At 47.5% G+C, this 14,079-nt stretch overlaps 1 protein-coding gene and 1 long non-coding RNA gene across 2 annotated transcripts in view; one reads left to right on the forward strand and one right to left on the reverse strand.

Moving 5' to 3' along the window:
• Window positions 1-860: 860 nt before the first annotated feature.
• Window positions 861-11,423, reverse strand: LOC308577191. The gene is made up of 2 exons (XR_014003505.1): window positions 11,315-11,423; window positions 861-1,021 (listed from the first exon to the last, which is right to left on the reverse strand). It is a non-coding gene; the product is annotated as an uncharacterized lncRNA (long non-coding RNA).
• The window catches only part of BGN (biglycan), a 54,960-nt gene continuing 52,216 nt past the window's right edge, over window positions 11,336-14,079 (forward strand). Inside the window, exon 1 of the mRNA XM_081177214.1 lies at window positions 11,336-11,579. The gene's annotated coding sequence lies outside the window, so the exon portion shown is untranslated. The remainder of the gene's footprint in view (window positions 11,580-14,079) is intronic.

Below are 14,079 nucleotides of genomic sequence, written 5' to 3' on the forward strand. Positions count from 1 at the left end.
TGCTGCTAACTGTGCATGTGCAATGGATGTCTGGAAGGTATACACCTCAGTGTTACTGCAGCTGACGGTTTCAAATCAGATGGAAGCTGGTTTGGGGGAAAACGCATCAAGCAGCAGTATTTTCCCAGAAACTACAGGCAACATGTGGATTGTGGCTAACGTTTTGTGTTTTTGGCTCCAAACACCAGCAGTGGGAGTGCACTGGAGCTGAATTCTATTATAAACCCTTCACATTTATTCTAAGCTTTGAAATACAACTTTAATCTCCAACACAGGCATGTTTGATTCCAAGTGCTGACTTTTCAAATGCATCATTTCAAGCAGCAATCCCTCCCCCCAATCTTTTCCCTTCTTCTCCAATCCATCCATTCATCTCTCACGCAGGTGTCCTTCACAGCTCCCTTTGGGTTGCCTTTGAGTGCAATGAGGGCCACCCACAGCTGCATCCCGGACTCACCAGGCAGGTCTGTGTCCTTGGCAGAGAGGCCCACACTCAAGAGCAGAAAGACCCCAGCCTGAGCAAAGGCAATTGAGGCACATCTGGACACTATTACTGCAAAGGTCTTGTTGGGGGCAGCAGCAGTGCCAGCCTCCCCTTTGGTGCCTCCCACACCCATTGTCCTCTTCGCAGCTCAGGATTTTGGTGGAAGCGAAAAGTCTCCCCTTCCTACTCTTCTACTTGCGTAAAAGGCCCTTGATCACAAGCACGGAGTCTGAGAAGCCCCCTGACCACAGCCCAGAGGCTTCCCAGCAAACGTAGCTCAGGAGACAGAGGGACTCTCTGCTGTTTTGCCCTTCCAGCACAGGAGTGTTTTGCACTTCTCACTTCCTCGTGAGGGAGGCAGGAGCACTAGAGACTCTTGGCACATTAGTAGGATCTTTTTATTTACAAATGTATACTAGGTGGTGGTGGCTGGTGGTGTTCCTTGGGACCAGTAGGAAGGAAGGCAGGGAGGCCAGCAGCTGGTGGTGCCAGAACCAGTGACAGAGGGTGGGTCCCTGCTGCAAAGGGGCTTGCAATCTAGAATTCAACACAGGGAAAACAACTGAGGTTTCTCTCCCCTTCCTCAGTTGTTTTCCCTGTGTTGAATTCTAGATTGCAAGCCCCTTTGCAGTAGGGAGGCAAGGTGGAAAGGAGAAGACTGTGTACTTCTATGGAACACACAGTTCCCCAACATTCCCAAAGATACAGTGGTACCTCAGGTTACAGACACTTAAGGTTACATACGCTTCAGGTCACAGACCAGAAATAGTACCTCGGGTTAAGAACTTTGCTTCAGGATGAGAACAGAAATCGTGCTCCAGCGGCGCAGCAGCAGCAGGAGGCCCCATTAGCTAAAGTGGTGCTTCAGGTTACGAACAGCTTCAGGTTAAGAACGGACTTAACCCGAGGTACCACTGAAGATGCTTTAGGGCAGGGGTGGTGAATCTGAGGCCCTTCAGGTCTTGTTGGACCACAGCTCCAACCAACCCTCACCATTGGCCCTGCTGGCTTCTGGGGCTTCTGGGAAGAGCAGTCCAAGAACACCTAGAGGGCCACAAGACCCTATCCTTAGGGCTTATGACTGAGGTGGGGGGATGAAGGAAGGATGGACCAGGCAATGAGTTTGTGTTTAATGAACAATAGTCGTCGCCCCCCCACCGCCGCTCTTCCAGCATTGCCCAGCAGATTGCTTTTATATTTGAGTGAGTTTCCAAATTAGTTGGGGGGTTTGGAGAGGGAAAATCTACTCATCAAAGATAAAAAATCCCACCGAGCACAGGGAATGCCCCGAGGCAGCCTAAAGTAGCTCTTTGGGGAGCAGCCAAGATGTGAAGAGAATGAGAATGGCGAGTTGTTGCTTAACATTATTGGAGCAATACATTTGTTATTTCTTGCTTTTTAAAGTCTGCCTTAAAACATTATCAAAAAAGCAACATCAAAAACTGTCTAGCCAAGGGGTTGCCAATGCAGTGCCTGTGGGTCTTCCTTGGCACCCACTGGGTCCCCCCCCCCTCTGAAATTAGGCTCAAAAAAAGCCATAGAACCTGTGTCGGTTGTATTGAGCTAAGCTCTAAGTAGATTCATTGAAAATAATGAAGTTAGGCATGCCCATTAACTTCAGCGGAGTTAACTAGCATTCGATACAATTTTTTTGTGTCTGTGTGAGATACCCACAACAGTTTCCCCTGTTTGGAAATGAGCCACAAGCCTGAAAAGGGTGATGGCCTCTGGTTTAGTCTGTTGAAATTCCAATGAGCTGCTCCCAAATCTTTAACCCAGTTATGTATATCATAACTTCCATGATAAATGAATGCATATGTGATTAGCACCCCTTTTTTGCCTGCTCCCTTTCCAATCACTTCTTCACAAGGTGAAAGCCTTCTTCAAATATTCTTTACTCTCTAATTTTTGTACATCTTTAGCAAAAACTGAAAATGTTTAAAATTTAAATGCTCAGTTCTGGCAAAAGGATATATGGGGATGTATTGGTCAGAGGTGCCGGGTTGCCCCCAAGATTGGGGGGACAATGTGTGTCACACGTGTGATGTCACACACACATCACATGAGGTCACACCCCTCTCCTGACGCTGTGTAAAATGGTGCATATTGAGGAGGCTGAAGACACCTCAGCCCCCCAGAGTTGGCACACCTGGTACTGGGGATGGGGAACCTGTGATCCTCATGTTGTTGGTCTATTTATAATTAATTAATTAATTAATTAATTAATTAATATTAATAATAATATAGCACCCTTCATCTGAAAATCTCAGGGTGGTTCACAAGATAAAACCCCCATCACCTTTGACCTTTGGCCATGCTGGCTGAGGCTGATGGGAGTTGGAGTCCAGCAACATCCGGAGCAGAAAGATTAAGGAAGAGGGCTGGCTATATGAACCCTCCATATTCAGAGGCACTTACCACTGAATACAATAGCTGGGGAGCAGCACCACAGGGGGGCTTGTCCTGTTGACTTCCCATAGGCATTTTGTTGGGAATCGGGTCTGATCCATCAGGGCTCACGTTGTGCCCGTATTGCTTCCACCCACCCGAATTTAGAGACATTCTATCCAAAATGACATTTCTCTGTAATTACAGTGAAACAGTCCTGGCCAAGGCTGTGGGTACGATTCTTCACGCCTGGTTTCCCAAAAGCAAGACCTTCCTTTGAGGCCTCTTGCTTGGATCAAGGCTGTGTTAACCCACCCGAATGCAGCTCTTAGATTTGCACCGCGGGGGGGGGGGGGAGGCAGGAAAAAGCAAGAGAACAAATTTGGAGGAAGCTGGTGCAGCTAATTACCAAGAAAAAAAGGGGAGCTGGGGAGGGGCTGAGCACTCCCAGAATGCAAAGAATGCAGAGCTGTTGTTGCTGCTGAGATAGACAGGGAGCAGAACCACACGGAAAGGGATCTGGGTGACTCAGGAGGAGGAGTTCATTTGCAACCTCAAACCAAACTCAGTCGCTTGCCACCATAATGGTTAACTCTTTACCAATAGGGCTCGGCCCCAGTATCCAATCATTGTGCCATCTCAGGTGACAAGAAGTCCAGCAACTAGGTGTCATTTTATTCCACACAATCCCCCTACAGGGTGCTTCAGAGTTGCCAGGGAATTTCACTTACAATGCAATTTCAAGGGAGAATCGGGAAGTTCTTAATTAAAGAAAACATCTGAGGAATTCTGAGGAGAGGAAAAGGAAGGAACATTTCATGTGGGACATGGGGGTGGGGGCGCAGTGTCATTAGTTTGCCTGAGAGAACAGGAATGCCAGGTTTATACCCTGTAGGCTGTTCCTAACCTAAATAAAATTGGAGGGCAAACTCCCAGGCTCCCACCCCATTCGATTTCCAAAGCCCAGGTTGCATTTCCACAAGGACTTCTGCTTGTGCAATGCAGTGTTCTCCCCCTCTTCTCCCTGCTCATGCTCTCTAAATCCATTCTAGGGTTTCCCCCAAACTTATGGAGAGAATATTTGGGAGAACGTGGGGTGTGCATGGGGGGGAGGAGAGGAGGAAAGTCCTGTTGCATAAGCAGGATAGGGAGCAGGAATTGAATACCTCCATATGGGAAGGCCTGCTTCACTCATGCAGGCTCATATGGGGTGGATGCCCTGGGGGGCGGAAATCTTTATTTTGTCTTTCATTTTTTAGATTAAAATTATTTGCATAATTTATTACTTTTGTTAAATTTTCCTTTGTATTAAATCAATTCAGAATTAGTCATTTCAGATTTCAATCTGTATTTTATAAATCACTATTTGCAATTGGACATGCACACACCTTACGGTGCCTGTGATTTTTAACTCTGAGTGGAATGATATTGGCAGGCTGCAGGCTGTTCTAAGGCAATGGTTCCCGAACTCCTTTCCACCCTCCCTAGACCGGTTGAAAACTGCTGATTGCTGAGGATCTTTGCAGACCACTTGGGGCAATTGTGATGCTGTACAGTGTACACAATGGAGTTCAGGCTCATGGACCACTGGTGGTTCCCTGACCACAGATTGGGAACCCCTGTTCTAAGAGCATCATGCCTACCAAATGGGGCTGGGTAGGGGAGACAAGCTGAGGATGTAAGGAAGGGGTGTGGGTGGCTCCCTTCCTTTACGCCCCTTTTGATATTAAAAATAGACCCCAGGCCTTTATACACGGAGAAGGCAGACACGTGAGGGGCAAGCGTGGCTGCCACCGTCACGTTTCTTTTGGCCTTGAGGCACCCCAGGCCTGTTGTTAGTCTGCTCAACTCAAAACAGCAGTAGATTCATGAGGGATGTTCAGGAGGGGCAAGGCAAGAGGGATAGAGAATATCTTCATAAGAATATGAGATTCCTGGGGAATAAAGCAAAAAACCCTGCAGGGATCAAAGATCACATCAGGAATGTTCCTGCTGGCGTCATGTCCAATTTGGCCTACATTCCTGCAGCTGCTATCCAAACGCAGCTGGAACCAGCTCCCACAGTGAAGAAGATGAAGAGGCCACCACAATGCATGCAAGGGCCAGAAAATATTGTGAGCTCTTATTATAACAAGTTTGGGGGTTATAAAGCTATGTGTCATACTATCCAGGGTTAGAATCTAAGGAAGCTACGGAGCCTCTTGGGCTTGCTGATTGGAGGGTCGGCAGTTTGAATCCGCACAACGGGGAGAGCTCCCATTTCTCTGTCCCAGCTTCTGCCAACCTAGCAGTTCGAAAGCACACCAGTGCAAGTAGATAAACAGGTACTGCTGCAGCAGGAAAGTAAACGGCATTTCCATGCACTCTGGCACTCTTTATGGTGTCCCATTGCGCCAGAAGTGGTTTAGTCATGCTGGCCACATGACCCGGAAAGCTGTCTGCGGACAAACACCAGCTCCCTTGGCCAGAAAAGCGAGATGAGCGCCACAACCCCATAGTCACTTTTGACTGGACTTAACTGTCCGGGGTCCTTTACCTAATTAGCACATGTAAAAGATAATTACATGAGGCACATTTCCTGGGTTGTGTATTGGACATGGTAATCCTAGCCAAATCAACAAGTGTCAATAAGTCAAACAAACTTCTTTGTGAGAGGACTGCCTCGGCGGATTAACTCTTAGGAGGGCAAAGCAAAAAGGAAGTAGGTGTCAGAATGCAAATGAATGGAGCCCTCTAGTTCATGGGTAGGCAAACTAAGGCCCAGGGGCTGGATCCGGCACAATTGCCTTCTAAATCCGACCTGCGGATGGTCTGGGAATCAGCGTGTTTTTACATGAGTAGAATGTGTCCTTTTATTTAAAATGCATCTCTGGGTTATTTGTGGGGCATAGGAATTTGTTCATTTCCTCCCCAAAAAATATAGTCCAGCCCCCCACAAGGTCTGAGGGACAGTGGACCGGCCCCCCGCTGAAAAAGTTTGCTGACCCCTGCTTTAGTTCCTCCCTCTGTAGATAAAGAGAGCATAGTTTAGGGAAGGGGAGTGGAAGCGATGTAACCAGGAAGCAGAGAGGAAGAATTTAGCTGGACGTGCCCTGTAGAGCAGGGGTCAGCAACCTAAGGCCCATGGGCCACAGGCCGCCCACGGGGGTCGTTTAACCGGTGCAGCACGGCGCGGGGACTCGCTTCCATGGCACTGGAAATTACGTCTGCACAGACGTAGATGCAGACGCTGGAAATCATGCGCACGCAATCCGGCCCACAGAGGGATCTCCGCTGGAGTGAACCAGCCCAGGCGAGGTAAACCTCGCCGGCCCCGGCTATAGAGCAAGAGAGGCTGCAGAGAAGGGATGCTGATGTGATTCTGGAATAAGCTGGCCCTTTTTGGGGTGCTGCTGCTGCTGCTGTGAGCCCCTCCATAGGTAGGCTCAAGTTGTATATATGTAAATAAAACCATATATCATAAAGACACCCTAGCCCCCATTGTGCCTCATTCCCCAAGGAAACACTAGCCCTGGGTAAGCATGCCTGCAACCCCCAGAATCTCAGAGATAAGGTTGGTGGGTAACCATATGTATGGGCAACAGCACACACATACACATGATTTAGAAGATTGCAAAGGGAGATGTTAATGGGGATGCTTTAAAAACCGCAAAGCCACCAACAAATCCAAAGTCTTCCCAAAGCCCCATTTCCCAGCCCCCCTTGCCTTGCCTCTGAACCCTCAACCCAGGGCTTCCAGAGATCAAAAGCTCTTGACCAAAAGAGCCCTGAACTCCCAGGCACACGGCTGTTCTAGGAATGCCCTCTTTCCACAAATCAAAATGAACTATAAACAAAGTCACAAAATTAGGGGGAAATGTTCTCAGTAGGGTGAAGAGCTGGTTTGTGAACTAGTCATGTCCACAGCATCTCGTAAGACCCAGTGAGGATTTAAATTTTTTTACACACACAGACACTGTAAGAACATCAGCTGAACAGGAGAAGGGGCAATGGGCCAAAATCACTTACGTAAACCTCTCTCACTCTGCACTTGACATTTGGTGGCAGATATTCCCACCCCCCATGGCATGTAGAGCTAAATGGATATGGGAAGATAACTTATTTATATTGCATAGGCTTTCCCTGAGTGCAAATAGAGCTGTTTTATGCGATTCATTTTATTCATATCTATATCTATCTATCTATCTATCTATCTATCTATCTATCTATCTACACATACACACATAGATACATAATCTATTCTTATGTTCTATTCTTGTGTTCTTTGCAGTATTCTTTATTAGGCAGTATATACCTTTGTGCATGAATAAAATAAAGATTTTATATTACATGGAGTAAGAGAAAGTATTTTCAACAAATCTGGCATGACACATTAAGGAATTCAGGAATTTAGCATCAAAATGTACAAAATTGCTTTTCTAATCTTCTCTCGGGACCAGTACACAAACCTAAGCAGCTCCCCCCCCCCCGGCCCCCAGTGGCAAATACCTTCTATCTGCATGTAAACTGTTCCACAGTCTATGGCTGCCTCCATACTATCCATTTAAAGCAGAAACCCCTGCAAAGAATCCTGGGAACTGGAGGTTAAGGGTGCTGGGAATTGTAGGTCTGTGAAGGGTAAACTACAATTTCCAGGATTCATTGCAGGCGGGAGTGTGCTTTAAGTGTATGGTATATACACAGCCTGTACAGTGGTACCTCAGGTTACATACGCTTCATGTTACATACGCTTCAGGTTACAGATTCCGCTAACCCAGAAATAGTCTTCAGGTTAAGAACTTTGCTTCAGGATGAGAACAGAAATCGTGCAGCGGCGGCGCAGTGGCAGCAGGAGGCTCCATTAGCTAAAGTGGTGCTTCAGGTTAAGAACAGTTTCAGGTTAAGAATGGACCTCCGGAACAAATTAAGTACTTAACCCGAGGTACCACTGTAATTCAGGAGTGGGCAGAAAGTAGATTGGGATTTCTGACTTCCAGTTGTTTAACCATGGCAACAACAAATGGATCATCAGAGAAATTACAACGCTGAAATGTTTGCTGGTGGGGATAACTAGGAGTAGATTTTAATAGGTTCGTAGTAAGTTGCCTTATATTCAAGTCTGACAATTGATCTTTTCGGCTCTGATACTCAAAATAAATCCCTTAACTCAGGATTATTTAATTCCAAATCTACTTCTTTTGCAACTAGTTCCAGGTGGTGGATCTTGGAGTTGTAGTAAAGAATAGAAGTCGATCTTGCAGACTTGAAGTTTGCCCACCCCTGGTTTAGATTATATGGGATAAGCAGGGACAAAAACCATAACATTTGCTGCCCTTTTACATTACCTGAGGGGATTCAGCCACTGTACCTCATGGGAGGGTTCAGGGAGGACTTGCTTTCCCCTGCAGCCTGTGATATGGTTTGGTTGCTTCTGTCACCTGGAACTAGTTCCTCAGCAAGCATCTCTTAGCAGTTTCATGCCTGCTCTTGTTTAAGGACACCAGAGGCCTTCTGAGAGGGGGCCTCAGGCTAGAGCACCTGCCCCCCAGGTGCATCTGGCTCCATTGCAATATATATTTCAGCCACAGGTTAAGATGAACCTTCTCATCCAGGCCTTTGGGTGGAGGGACGATACAAGTGTTATTCTCTGATTATATATTTTTTTATTTTTAAATTTTGATTGTGCTCTAGTACATTTGAATGTAATGATTATAGTGATTTTGTCTGTACCTTGTCCTAGGACCATAAGGTGAATTGGGGCATGGTTAGAAATAGAAATAACACATAAATAATGCTGTAGTTTATAATGCACAGATTGCAGGGTAGGTGGTGGTGTGTGAGTAATTGCAGCAAGGGAATATATTATTTGGTCTCTTGATCTATTCTGTCCAGGCTAGGTGCAAGGCAGACTAGCTGGAGAAAGGCGAGTTTTGGGCAGGACTTTAGGAACATGGACCTGGAGTGGTTAGTTCATCAGGAAAAAACCTGACACTGAGCCTTAAGGAGCAGCAACAGCAACAACAACAGCAACAACAACAGCAACTGTATCCTAATTGCTAGCCTTGCCCCCGCTGGGCCTAACCCACTCTAAGATCTTATCCACGCTTACCTTTCCTCCACTCTTTCCAGGCACAATCTGTGCTTTAAAACTTTTTATCCGAGTGTCCTTTTGTTGCCGCAGAGCTTTCCCCATGAAGACATGCTTTTTAACATACAATAGGAGCAAGCAGCAATCCACTGAAAACCCAAATTGACATTTGCTCTGATTGAGCACTAAGGTGCGGGTTTTTGTGGGGAATGCTTTGTGGCAACAGCAGCAACAACAAAAACTGCTCAGACATGGAGCTTTTAAGCACAGACCTGTACTTAGAAAGAGTGGGGGGGGGTAAGAGTCTCTCATTCTGACCTCTCTGGGTCTTCTGAAATGGAGTCCTCCAAGTTTGAGGATGGCTGTGCCACATCCTTGGGCTGGAGGGGCACTGGCATCAAAGGCTCATTTGATGCAAGCACTTCCATTGACCTGTTGTCTTGCTCCTCTTCAACTGACAGCAAGCCACAGCGAAAGGTAACCTGAAAGGGCTGCTCTTTCACCCAGACATCAGTCAAATGGCCTGATGTACTCAACTGTAGTTGTACAGTGCCATTTTACCAGTGATGGACACAACCCAGCAAGAGGCTCTCCCGTGTAAGCCCCATTGAAACAAATGGGAGCTGTGCAAGAGCGCTGGTGTGGGAAGACCGCCTCCTCCTAAGGAAGGAGCAAGAGATTGAAAATAGGCAATTGCCCAAGATGTGGGCAACTTGCAAGTGTACTCTTTGGGGGCAGCAATGTGGTATGATATGAACAGGGCAGGAAAATCCTTTAAACCTCCTGATTCTACAGCTTTCCCTGTCCAGTGTGTTCCGTTCTTTGGCTGAGTCAGCCTTCTCAGAATCCCAGAATGGTAGAGTTGCAAGGGACCCCCAGGACCATCTAGTGCAGGGGTCTGCAACCCGCGGCTCCGGAGCCGCATGTGGCTCTTTTACACCTTTGCCGCGGCTCCGGGGCGGATACTAGCGAGGGGAGCATTGTGCGCCCCGACACTCCCCACTGTGGCGAGCGCTGTACTGGCTGTGACATCGCATGGGGGCGGTGCGTGCGTCAGTCACGCACCATCCCAACGTCACCTTCCCGCCCGCCCGCTACATTGTAAGGGGCATGTACACTGGTCACTGCATTGAAAGGGGGCATGTACGCTGGTCACTGTTTTGAAGGGGAGTGAAGAACACACACACACAAAAAGGCAACTTGTTAATTTAATGTTCATTTCTATGAGGAGGAGTAATTCTGAGGGGTCAAAAAAAGAAATAATTTAAAAAAGGGACAAAAAAGTTATGTTTATAATGACGAGTTTTGCGGCTCCCAGGTTTTTTTTCCTTCGGAAACGGGTCCAAGTGGCTCTTTTTGTCTTAAAGGTTGCAGACCCCTGATCTAGGGGGGATCTTGCAATGCAGGATCCACAGCCAAAGTATCCCTGACAGAGGGCCACCCAACCCCCGTTGGATGAAGGATCCCATGAAGGACCCACCACCTTCCAAGGGAGTCTCTTCCACTGCTCCGCTTACGAACTTCCAGATCCTCCAACTGCCCACAACTGGAAAAGGGCGGACACTGGCCCTACACATATTGTTGGGAATGTAACTCCCATCTCCCCTAACGACTGGCCATGCTGGGTGGGACTGGCAGGGTGGCTGTCCAACAATATCTAGGCGGCCATAAATTTCCCATCTCTGGGATTAGATGGATCTGCAAACTGATCCAGCCATTCTTGTCTCACATTCTCTCTGTCTCCCTCTAAAGCCATTCATCCACGGGCTATGCAACTGAAGAGCATTCCCCCCTCTCCCCATGTTTATTGATCTCCTTAATCCCCTCCTATCGCAATCTTGTTTCTCTGGCTCTTTGTCTTATTCTGCCCATTGTTTGTTCAGAGGCCTAAAACAGCATATGCCCAGTTCCTTACCAACAAAATGGTTTCCCCCCTTTCATCTTTATCGCTGGTCAGTTTCTTCCACTCAGGGGAAGACAAATATTTTGCATGGCCTTAAACCAACACAAAAGCCCATCCTCTCTGGCACCACATAGTCAGAGTTTGGTGACCAAATCCTACCCTGCCCCCATTATTATTATTATTTAGGGGGTGGGCTGGGGTGTCAGTTTTGTTTCCTCACCACCCTCCTGGCCCACTCACTCACTCATGTGGCTACTTTGAAAATAAGAACTGACAAGAAAGCCTGCCATTTTGGACAGAGGAGGGGGCGGCTGAAAACTTCCATCCTTGAGGCTGGGTGGTTTTCTCTCTCTTTTAATTCCTCCCCCCCCCATCCTTTTGGCAGGTGGTTGATGGAAACCACATGACGGTTCAGCCCCTGAAGTCATTTTTTGGGGAGGGAGTGTTTGTGTGCGTAGAGAGCGTGCTGTACCTCATTGAAACCAGCTTGCCTACAAGGGAAGTCAACTCCTCTCCCGTCCCTCCAGCGCAGCGCAGTCTCCTCCAGCCCCGTGAGAAGGGCTTGACACACACAGCTCCCGTCTGCAGCAGCAAAGAAGAAAAAGCAAAACCCACAGAGTCAGGGAAGAGGAAGAAAGAAGAAGAAGGGGATTTAAAGGCAGAAGGAAGCAGGCATTTGGCTAGAGAAGAAAGTCTGCCCCAGGTTGTGACACCCAGGACCACATTCTGACCCAAAGGTACCTTTTCTTTTCCTTCTGCACCCCGCTCCCTCCATCCCCAGGGTGTCTGGCAAAGTTTTTCACACGGACTGTCCCTGTGGTGGTTGAGTTAATGAATGGACCACACAGGGATTGCAGTCAAGGGGATGAAAGCCATGAACTTGTGCGCTAGACTCCCTTGCTCTCACTAAACCTTCACTTCCAGGGCTCCCTTGCTCTAACCATTAGAACTTAATTCATGAAATCCCATTCTCCTCTAGGAATGTTGCCTTCTGAGTCTACCCTTACCATATTTACTATTACTTCATTTACCCTCCCCCCCAAAGCCCTAAAACCTTATACTAGTTTCTTTTTAGTGATGGGGAACAGAACCCAGGAGTCCTGGACGTCCCCTCCAACCACGGGAGACGTCTGCTTGGCACCCTCCCTCTGCCCTAAGCCTCATATAGATATGACTTTCACTGCAGTGTGTTTGTGTGTATCTGTCTTTCTGTCCATCTATCTACACTGGAATTCTTATCTGCTGCCTGTCGCTGCCACTTCCCTCAACTCTGCTCCCCTTCCCCACAAGCTGATGAGAATTGGGCTGTTAACAGCTTGCTCTTAAACTCTGTAGTTCTCAGGTTTCTGTTTGTTACTTTCATCTGCTTGGCAGCTGCCTAACCCTTCAAGAACAAGGCAGGATTCCTTGGTTTTCGCTCTCGTTCCCTCGAACAATCTTCAGGGTTCCCAGGCTGTTGCTGCTGGCTTTCTTCTCCTTGGTAGCAAAATTTATAGATGCCGGGGCCACATTCTGACCTCAGCCATAACAATCCATTGAGGTCTCCTGTTATTCTTGCACCATTACCAGGGTCTCCAAACTCCTTTGAAGGGGTGGTTGCCTTGGCGGGGTCTTCTCTTTGCTCGATATGCGCAAAGCTCTCTTGCACAAAGCCCCATTGAAGGGAACACTGGTGGTGCAAGAACACAGTAGTGGGTTGGGCAACTTTCCAGAGTCAGAAGGGTCCTTGGAGGTCATAAAGGAGGAGTGTGTGTGTGTGTGTGTGTGTGTGTGTGTGTGTTTGGATTTTTTGCCAGCAACTGTGCCAGTCCTGTGAATATTCCTTAGGATCCCTAGGTACATCTTTGTCAGGAGGACAAATGTAAATGTGCGAACTGGGTGATAATGGGCAATGTCCTTGGTCACAGCATTTGGCAGTATGGGAATTGTAGCAGGGGTGCTGGTGGACTGCCTTCACCTAGTTAATTTGTTGCATGTTTTATGTGCACAAGGAAACTTGAACCTGCTAGTGGGCAGAGAGGAAAATGTTTATTGTGTGCACGTTCCTAACGGGTGGCTCGGTGCACTTCTACTCCTGCCCACCACAAATTAAAAAATATTGGGGTTTAAAAAAGGAGAAGTGAAGGTCAAGATTCTTAGGAAGCTCAATGTCACCCGACCCCCATCCCTCTGCTCCATGGACCTGTGGCACACACACAGCCCTCCTCATTGACTCCTGCATCCTCAGCACCAACTTGGTATCACAAAAGATCATCATAAACAGAACCCTGCTGGCTCAGGCCGGATGGATCTAATCTAGCATCCTGTGGTCAGCCAAATCCCACATGAAGTCCATATCTCATATTCAGAGGTATGTTGCCTCTGGATGTGGAGGTTTCACTCATCTCTTGTGGCTCATTGCCACTAGTACCCTACACCATGCATTTGGTTAATCCCCTTGTAAAGCGGTCTGAGCCATCATCACTACACTTCATGGGAGCAAATTCCTTAAGTTAACCAGAGGTTGTGCAGAAAAGTACTTTTTGTTCTGCCCATTCTGAACCTACCGCCTATCAGTTTTTTTGCATTGTCCTTTGTCCCAGGACTGTGCCTCGTTTTCCCATCCTATACTGCTAGACGCTAGCTCCTCTTTTAGAAGCTTTCATTCTCCTATTTCCCTTGTTGTTGACTGTGGGGAATCCACCTCTCTCCCCTAGCTAGAGATAGAATCCTGCAGCATTTACAGCCCCTCCCCAATTCCCACCCCTCTTCTCAGTTTGCTAACCTCAGAGACCCTCAAGTTCCTGTTAGACTGGATCTGGTGCCCACTGAAATCTGTGCCTGTGGCCCAGCAAGCCAGCATTGCATTATTTTATCTTATTTTTATCCTAGCAAAGCTGTTAGTTATGGATGGCATAAGGTACTTGGTTGGCTTGTTTGTCCAAAGTGAGAATGAAACATGAGCAGAGCAGACTGGAAGAGCTTTTCATTCAAAGCCAGCATAAATGTTTGCAAACCGGGACAGCAAATCCTGCAACGTCTCCAGGAGCATCCAATCCCACCCTTGGAAGCAATTATGTGGGGAGGCCCCAAGGGGGATAGGAAACCACAAAAACCGGCTAGTTTAAGCAAAGCCTCCTTGATCCTTTCAAAGAGTCCTGCGAAAGAGAAGATGCTAAATGCAAAAAAGAGGAGGAAGCTGGGTTATCAAAGGCTTATACTTTTTAGGGAGAGGCATCCAACTAAACGGTATTATGA

This window comes from Podarcis bocagei (genome assembly GCF_964188305.1).
Source record: "Podarcis bocagei genome assembly, chromosome: 17".
In the NCBI taxonomy this organism is placed as follows: domain Eukaryota; kingdom Metazoa; phylum Chordata; class Lepidosauria; order Squamata; family Lacertidae; genus Podarcis; species Podarcis bocagei.